This window comes from Macaca nemestrina, chromosome 12 (genome assembly GCF_043159975.1).
Source record: "Macaca nemestrina isolate mMacNem1 chromosome 12, mMacNem.hap1, whole genome shotgun sequence".
Taxonomy (NCBI): domain Eukaryota; kingdom Metazoa; phylum Chordata; class Mammalia; order Primates; family Cercopithecidae; genus Macaca; species Macaca nemestrina.
In genome coordinates this window covers 124,498,811-124,506,416 of record NC_092136.1, presented here as the reverse complement: position 1 = coordinate 124,506,416, position 7,606 = coordinate 124,498,811, and the positions used below count along the sequence as shown (strand labels likewise).

Here is a 7,606-nt window from a genome sequence, read left to right as displayed (position 1 = left end):
CCCTTCCGGACTCCGCGTCCCCTCCCGGAGCTGGGAAGGCGTGAGAGGTGGGGTTTTGAGCGTCCGTGGTATCTCCACTTCCTCTTCCTGCCCGGCTGAGGGGGCGGGAACGTATGGGTATGCGCGGTAGCTAGGTAATGCGCCATCTGAGGCGTGGTGGGAATGTAGTAGCTGGACCACCGCCAAGACCTCCTAAATCCCTCCGGAAAGGGATGCGTTGGGCCTGTGATCTGGCAGACTGGGCGGGCCAGGGGTCCCAGTAGAGGGAACCACGGGAAAAGAATGAAAGAGGGAGGCGAGCCTGGCACGGCTTCCTGGGGAGACAAATTAAGCTAACAAATTTTTCGCATCCTCTGTGCAGCTCATTTTACAACACTGTTTCGTACGTGTTATTGTATTTGGACATCACGGCCTCTTGAGTGGTCTCCCTCTCTGCTGCAAGCTCTGCTGTAATCCAGAGACACTCGACTATCTCTGTAGGGTAATTTATTCATTCAGTTAACATACATTACTACGAGCTTTTTATATACCAGTGCTGTTCCAAGCACCGGAGATACGTAGCTATGAACGAAACAAATATCCCTGCTCAGGGAATTCACAATAGAGTGAGGGGAAATAAACGAATAAACAATGAGTAAGTAAATGTCTGTGATGTGGAGTAAAAGCAAAGAAAGCGGAGAGGGAGTGTGGCGGGCAGGGTGGGAATGGGAAGGATGAAATATTAGAATGTCCAGAGAAAGCTGCACTGCGATACTTTTCAGCAAAGACTTAAATGAGATAATAGAAGAGGCCACTGTGCTCTTCAACGGAGGCTTTATAAACACGTTCCAGATACAACAGCAAGTACAAACGCCCCAAGGTGGGAGCATTGGCTCGTTGAGAAAAAGTCAGGAGGATAGTGTGACTGGAGCAGAGGGAAAGGGGAAGAATGCTGAGACAGTAGGTCAAGCAGGCAATCCAATCGAATATCGTCAGCCACCATAGGTGTTGAGATGGGGAGCCACTGGAGCAAGGTTTGGAGCAAAGGAACACCATAATGTGACTTAAAATTAAAAAAAAAAAAAAATTCCGAATGCTGTAGTGAGAATAGACTGTAAAGACCAATTAGGTGGCTATTGCAATAATTCAGATAAGGGATTATAATGTCTTGGATCAAGGAGGTGGTGGAGATGATGATAAGTGGTTGAATTCTGTAGGTATTTGGGAGGCAAAACTTTCAGGGTCTGTGAAGGTTTGGATATGGATTGTGTGAGGGAGAGATGTCAAGGAAAACTAGGGGCTTCATCCCGAGCAGCTGTCAGGATGAAATTACTATTTACTGAAATAGTGAAGATGGTGGAAGGAGTAGATTTGGAAAGGGGAAGATCACGAGTTCAGTTTGGGGCAGATTAAGTTTTATTTATCTAATCAACATCCAAGAAGATAGTATGAGAAAAAGTGTCGGGAGCTGAGAGAAGAGTGGTGGGCTGCAAATACAAATTTAAGAGTTGTTAGCCTGTAGATTGAAAGCCATGAGACTGGATGGACTCATCAAGGGGTTGAATAGAGACAGATGAAAGAATAAATCCTAAAACAGCCCCAGGGTATTTCAGTATTACAGAGGCTGAGAAAAAGAAGAGGAGAATGCTAAGAGATTGAGAAGGATTAATCAGTAAACCAAGGAAGAAAACCACAAGGGTGTGATACCTTGAAAGCCAGGTGAAAAAGAAATGTTCCATTGAGGGCAGACCATCTGTGTTAAATCCTGCTGACAGATCAAATAAGGTAAGGACTGAAAATTGACTATTGGATTTGACCATGTGGAAGTCATTGATAACTTTTAAAAGAGCAGTGTCTTTAGAGCAGTTGGAGAGCAAAAGCCTGATGGGCTAGGCAAGAAAGAGTAGGAGAAGGAATTGGAGACAGCAATTTTAGACAATTCTTTCCATGAGTTTTGTTGTGAAGGGACACAGCGAAAGAGGTGGCTGAACGTAGAGGTAGGATCATTGGAGAGTTATTTAAGATCATAGCATATATTTTTTATTGATGGAAATTAACCAGTAGACAGGAGAAAACTAATGATGCAGGAGAGATAGGAGAGAATTTGGGGATCTACAGTCATGTGTCACTTAAAGATGGGGATACGTTTTGAGAAATGTTAGGTGATTTGTCTTTGCACAAACCTCATAGAGGAAATGGAAGCTAGTGAACAAGTGGAGGGATTGGCCTTAGATAGCAGGAGGTATGGTTAATTATAATAATAGCAGAAAAGTTAGAATACCCAGGAAACGGATAATTAGGTAATGTGGTGGTAGGAGCTTATGGAAATTCTCTTCTGATTACTCTGTTTTCTCTGTAAAATAGTATTGTAGCCAACCTCCAAGATGGCCCCTAATGATCCCCACCTTTGTGTAGTCCCCTCCCACATTGTACCTAGGTTGGTCTGCATGACCAACAGAATATGGCAGAAGGCGTGGTGTATTACTACAGAGGTTAGGTTATAAGAGACATGCTCACATGCACTTGCTTGCTCTCCCTCTCTCCTTTCCTCCCTCCCTCCCTCTCTCTCAGATCTCTTGCTCTGAGAGAAGTCATGTAAATAATTAGCAGTTCTATAAAGAGGATCACATGGCAAGAAACTGAAACATTCTGACAGCAGCCCTGTGAATGAACTTGGAAGTAGACCCTCCAGCCCTAATCAAGTCTTCAGAGACTGTGCTCTCAGCCAACAATTGACTGCAACCTCATAAGAGACCCTGAGCCAGACCGCCCAACCAGAAACTTTGTGAGATAATGTTTGTTGTATTAAGATGCTAAATTTGAGGGTCATTTGTTATACAATGAGAAGTAGAAGGTAAGGGACAGTGAAAAGTTGGTAGAGTCAAGAAGTTGTAGGTCCCTGTGGTGGTCTAAGGTTTGCTAGAACAGGATACTCAAAAGAATGTGCTAAGATAAGAGGTGGTGGTCTGAGAGTAGGATGCTTGTGGTCTGAGAGTAGGATGCTTGGAGCTGAGTGTATGGAGAGGCTGTGCTTATTGGTGCTGTCAAAGTCTATGGTATGACCAAACAAGGGAAAGCTAAGGTAGGTTAAAGAACAAGATCACTGGAGAAGGGATAGAAACCGAGCACCAGAGCATTGATTGGATGATCCATGAGGATACCGAAATCACCAAAAAATATAACAAGAATGATGTTGGAGAGAGCCAGAAGCAACAATCTTGAAAAGGCTTGGAGGTTGGTGGATAAGTATAACTTGGAAACCCAAGCATGGTATAGTCTGGTGACATGAGATTCAAAGTTGTAGGTGAGGTTAAGAAAAAGGGAGGAGGTGGTTTAGCAATAGCACTGAGTAACTGCATAGCAAGAAGGAAACCCATCCCACCTCCACCCAGAGGGGCAAGGAACAAAAAACAGCTACTATTAGGTGAGTGCAAAAGTAATTATGGTTTTTGCATTGTTGGAATTTGCCATTTCGTGTTGGAATACATGCTTGAATAAATGTGGTTATGTTATACATCAGTTTAATGGGCATTTCTCACTTTTTTTTTGCTAATAACTTATTTCTTGCTGTTTATGTTTATTTTAGACTATGGAAATTATGTTAGACAAAAAAACAAATGCAAGCAGTTTTCTTATTCGAGTTCAAAATGGGCTGTAAAGCAGCAGAGACAACTTGCAACATCAAGAATGCATTTGGCCCAGGAACTGCTAGCGAACATACAGTGCAGTGGTGGTTCAAGAAGTTTTGCAAAGGATGGCCAGGTGTGGCAGCTCACACCTGCAATCCCAGCACTTTGGGAGGCCAAGGCATCCAGATCACTTGAGGTCAGGAGTTTGAGACCAGCCAGGCCAACATGATGAAACCCCTTCTCTACTAAAAATACAAAAATTAGTTGGGCATGGTGGCACATACCTGTAATCCCAGCTACTCAGGAGGCTGAGGTGGGAGAATCGCTTGAACCTGGGAGGCAGAGGTTGCAGTGAGCAGAGATCATGCCACTGTACTCCAGTGACAGAACGAGACTCTGTCTCAATTTTAAAAGAAAGAAAGAAAGTTTTGCAAAGGAAATGAGAGTCTTGAAGATCATGAGCGTAGTGTCCGGCCATCGGAAGTTGACAATGACCAACTGAGAGCAATCATTGAAGCTGATCCTCTCCTAGCTACAGGAGAAGTTGCCGAAGAACTCAATGTTGACCATTCTATGGCCACTTGGCATTTGAAGCAAATTGGAAAGGTGAAAAAGCTCGATAAGCGGGTGCCTCATGAGCCAACTGAAAATCAAAAAATTATCATTTTGAAGTGTTGTCTTCTCTTGTTCTACACAACAATGAAACATTTCTCCACTTGGATTGAGACGTGCTATGAAAAGTAGATTTTATACAAAGCTGGCAACATCCAGCTCAATGGTTGGGCCCAGAAGAAGCTCCACAGCACTTCCCAGAGCACCAAAACAAGTCATGGTCACCGTTTGGTGGTCTGCGGCCCGTCTGATCCATTGTGGCTTTCTGAATCCTGGTGAAACCATCACATCTGAGAAGTATGCTTAGCAAATCAATGAGGCACTGAAAAGTGCAACACCTGCAGCTGACAGTGGTCAACAGAAAGCACCCAGTTCTTCTCCACAACAACAACAATGCCTGACTACTTGTTGCACAACCAACCCTTCAAAAGTTGAACAAATTGGTCTATGAAATTTTGCCTCATCCGCCATATTCATCTGACCTGTGGCCAAACCAACTACCACTTCTTCAAGCATCTCAACAACTTTTTGCAGGGAAAACACTTCTACAACCAGCAGGATGCAGAAAATGCTTTTTAAGAGTTCAGCGAATCCCGAAGCACAGCTTCTTACACTACAGGAATAAACGAACTTATTTCCTATTGGCAAAAAGGTGCTGATTGTAATGGTTCTATTTTGATTAGTAAAAATGTGTTTGAGCCTAGTTATAATCACTTAAAATTCATGGTCCAAAACCGCAATTACTTTTTTTTTTATTATTATACTTTAAGTTCTGGGATACACGTGCAGAACATGCAGGTTTTTTACATAGGTATACACGTGCCACAGTGGTTTGCTGCAACCATCAACCCATCATCAGTCTATTTTGTTAATCTTTTCAAAAAACCAGATCCTGGATTCATGGATTTTTTGAAGGGTTTTTCGTGTCTCTATCCCCTTCATTTCGGCTCTGATCTTAGTTATTTCTTGTCTTCTGATATTTGCTCTTGCTTCTCTAGCTCTTTTCATTGTGATGTTAGGGTGTCGATTTTACATCTTTCCCGCTTTCTCCTGTGGGCATTTAAGTGCTATAAATTTCCCTCTAAACACTGCTTTAGCTGTGTCCCAGAGATTCTGGTACATTGTGTCTTTGTTCTCATTGGTTTCAAATAACTTATTTCTGTCTTAATTTCATTGTTTACCCAGTAGTCATTCAGGAGCAGGTTGTTCAGTTTCCATGTAGTTGTGTGGTTTTGAGTGAATTTCTTAATCCTGAGTTCTAATTTGATTGCTCTGTGGTCTGAAAGACTGTTATAATGTCCGTTCTTTTGCATTTGCTGAGGAGTGTTTTACTACCAATTATGTGGTCAATTTTAGAGTAAGTGCAATGTGGTGCTAAGAAGAAGGTATATTCTGTTGATTTGGGGTGGAGAGTTCTGTAGATATCTGTTAAGTGTGCTTGATCCAGAGCTGAGTTAAAGTCCTGAATATCCTTGTTAATTTTCTGTCTCATTGATCTAATATTGATAGTGGAGTGTTAAAGTCTCCGACTATTATTGTGTGGGAGTCTAAGTCTCTTTGTAGGTCTCTAAGAACTTGCTTTATGAATCTAGGTGCTCCTGTATTGGGTGCATATATATTTAGGATAGTTAGCTCTTTTTGGTGCATTGATCCCTTTACCATTATGTAATACCCTTGTCTCTTTTTATCTTTGTTGGTTTAAAGTCTGTTTTATCAGAGACTAGGATTGCAACTCCTGCTTTTTTTTTTGCTTTACCATTTGCTTGGTAAATATTCTCCTGTTCCTTTATTTTGAGCCTATGTGTGTCTTTGCACATGAGATGGGTCTCCTGAGTACAGCACACTGATGGGTCTTGACTCTTTATCCAATTTGCCAGTCTGTGTCTTTCAATTGGGGCATTTAGCCCATTTACATTTAAGGTTAATATTGTTATGTGTGAATTTGATCCTGTCATTATGATGCTAGCTGGTTATTTTGCCCGTTAGTTGATGCAGTTTCTTCATAGTGTTTATGGTCTTTACAATTTGGTATGTTTTTGCAGTGGCTAGTACCAAAACCCCACTTACTTTTGCACCAACCTAATACTTGAGAAGGCAACAGAGAGGTTGAATTGCACACCTCCATACACAGACACATACATGCACACCAACACTTGGGAAGAAGTGTTGTTAGGTATCTCCTTGCTTTCTTCAACTCTCCACCTCAAGGTCTGTGCCTCCCACTAGCAACTGGGCCAGTGGTTTCATAATCTACATTCTTCTTTTTTGAGACAGAGTCTTGCTCTGTCACCCAGGCTGGAGTGCAGTGGCACGATCTTGGCTCACTGCAACCTCCACCTTCTGAGTTCAAGTGATTCTCCTGCCTCAGCCTCTCCAGTAGCTGGGATTACAGGCACCCGCCACCATGCCCAGCTAATTTTTGTATTTTTAGTAGAGACGGGGGTTTCACCATGTTGGCCAGGCTGGTCTTGAACTCCTGACCTCAGGTGATCTGCCTACCTTGGCCTCCTAAAGTGGTAGGATTACAACTGTGAGACACCACACCCAGTCAAAAATCTACATTCTTGATATGTCCAGAGAATTCACATCTAAGGCCCTGTTCCCCTTTTCTGACCTCTTCAGGAATGCTTATATTCTATATAACCAGAGTTGGTTTCTCATCAAGGAAACTGTTTGCTTAGAAATGTCTATCTTCCTCAGTAACTTAAAAGAATGGATGCTGCTGGCACCCAAGTGTTGAGGCCCTGCTCCAGAGCACTCCTCATCAGAGTTGGATATAATCCCTTTTCTGTGTCTGGGGGATCCCTGGACATGTCCGCACAAAGCCCCGAGTCATTGGGTCCTTGGCAGCGGTCCACCCCATACAGAACCGATTGTTTCATGAGCATGAGGGAGCAGTTTGCATTTTTGGTCACTACTTTCCTATTTGTTGCTGGCTGACCCACACCTGTAACAAATTAGAAAACTTGGTCACATGTCAGTTCTCAGGGCATAGCCTAAGGAGAACATCTATAGAAGTGAGAAACCTGCCTATCTCTACTCTCAGGGGAACTGGATTTTGGGGAATGAAGCCTCAGGCAGCTGAGTCATGCCCACTTTCAGCCCCTCTCCCAAGTTTCAGCAGGGTGTTCTAGGGCTAACTGATATTCTGGGCTATTTCCTGAAAATGGACCATAGCACTGTCCTTTTTCTTCCTCCTCCTTGTTCACCTCTCAAAATAACCTTTTTAACTAGGATAACTAGAGGAGTCCTTCTGCTTGCCTGTGCAGACCAGGTCTCTGCAGTAGCATTTCACTGTAAATGGCACCAATAGCAGATTGCTCCAGTTAAGCCCAGTTTTCTCAACAGCATCTGCTGTATACTTTTTGCAAAAGATTCTCTAATTT

At 42.9% G+C, this 7,606-nt stretch overlaps 1 protein-coding gene across 1 annotated transcript in view; it reads left to right on the top strand.

Moving 5' to 3' along the window:
- Positions 1 to 3,919: 3,919 nt before the first annotated feature.
- LOC105476276 (hepatic and glial cell adhesion molecule) overlaps positions 3,920 to 7,606 on the top strand; it is a 31,467-nt gene continuing 27,780 nt past the window's right edge. The window contains exon 1 of the mRNA XM_071076021.1: positions 3,920 to 4,872. The gene's annotated coding sequence lies outside the window, so the exon portion shown is untranslated. The remainder of the gene's footprint in view (positions 4,873 to 7,606) is intronic.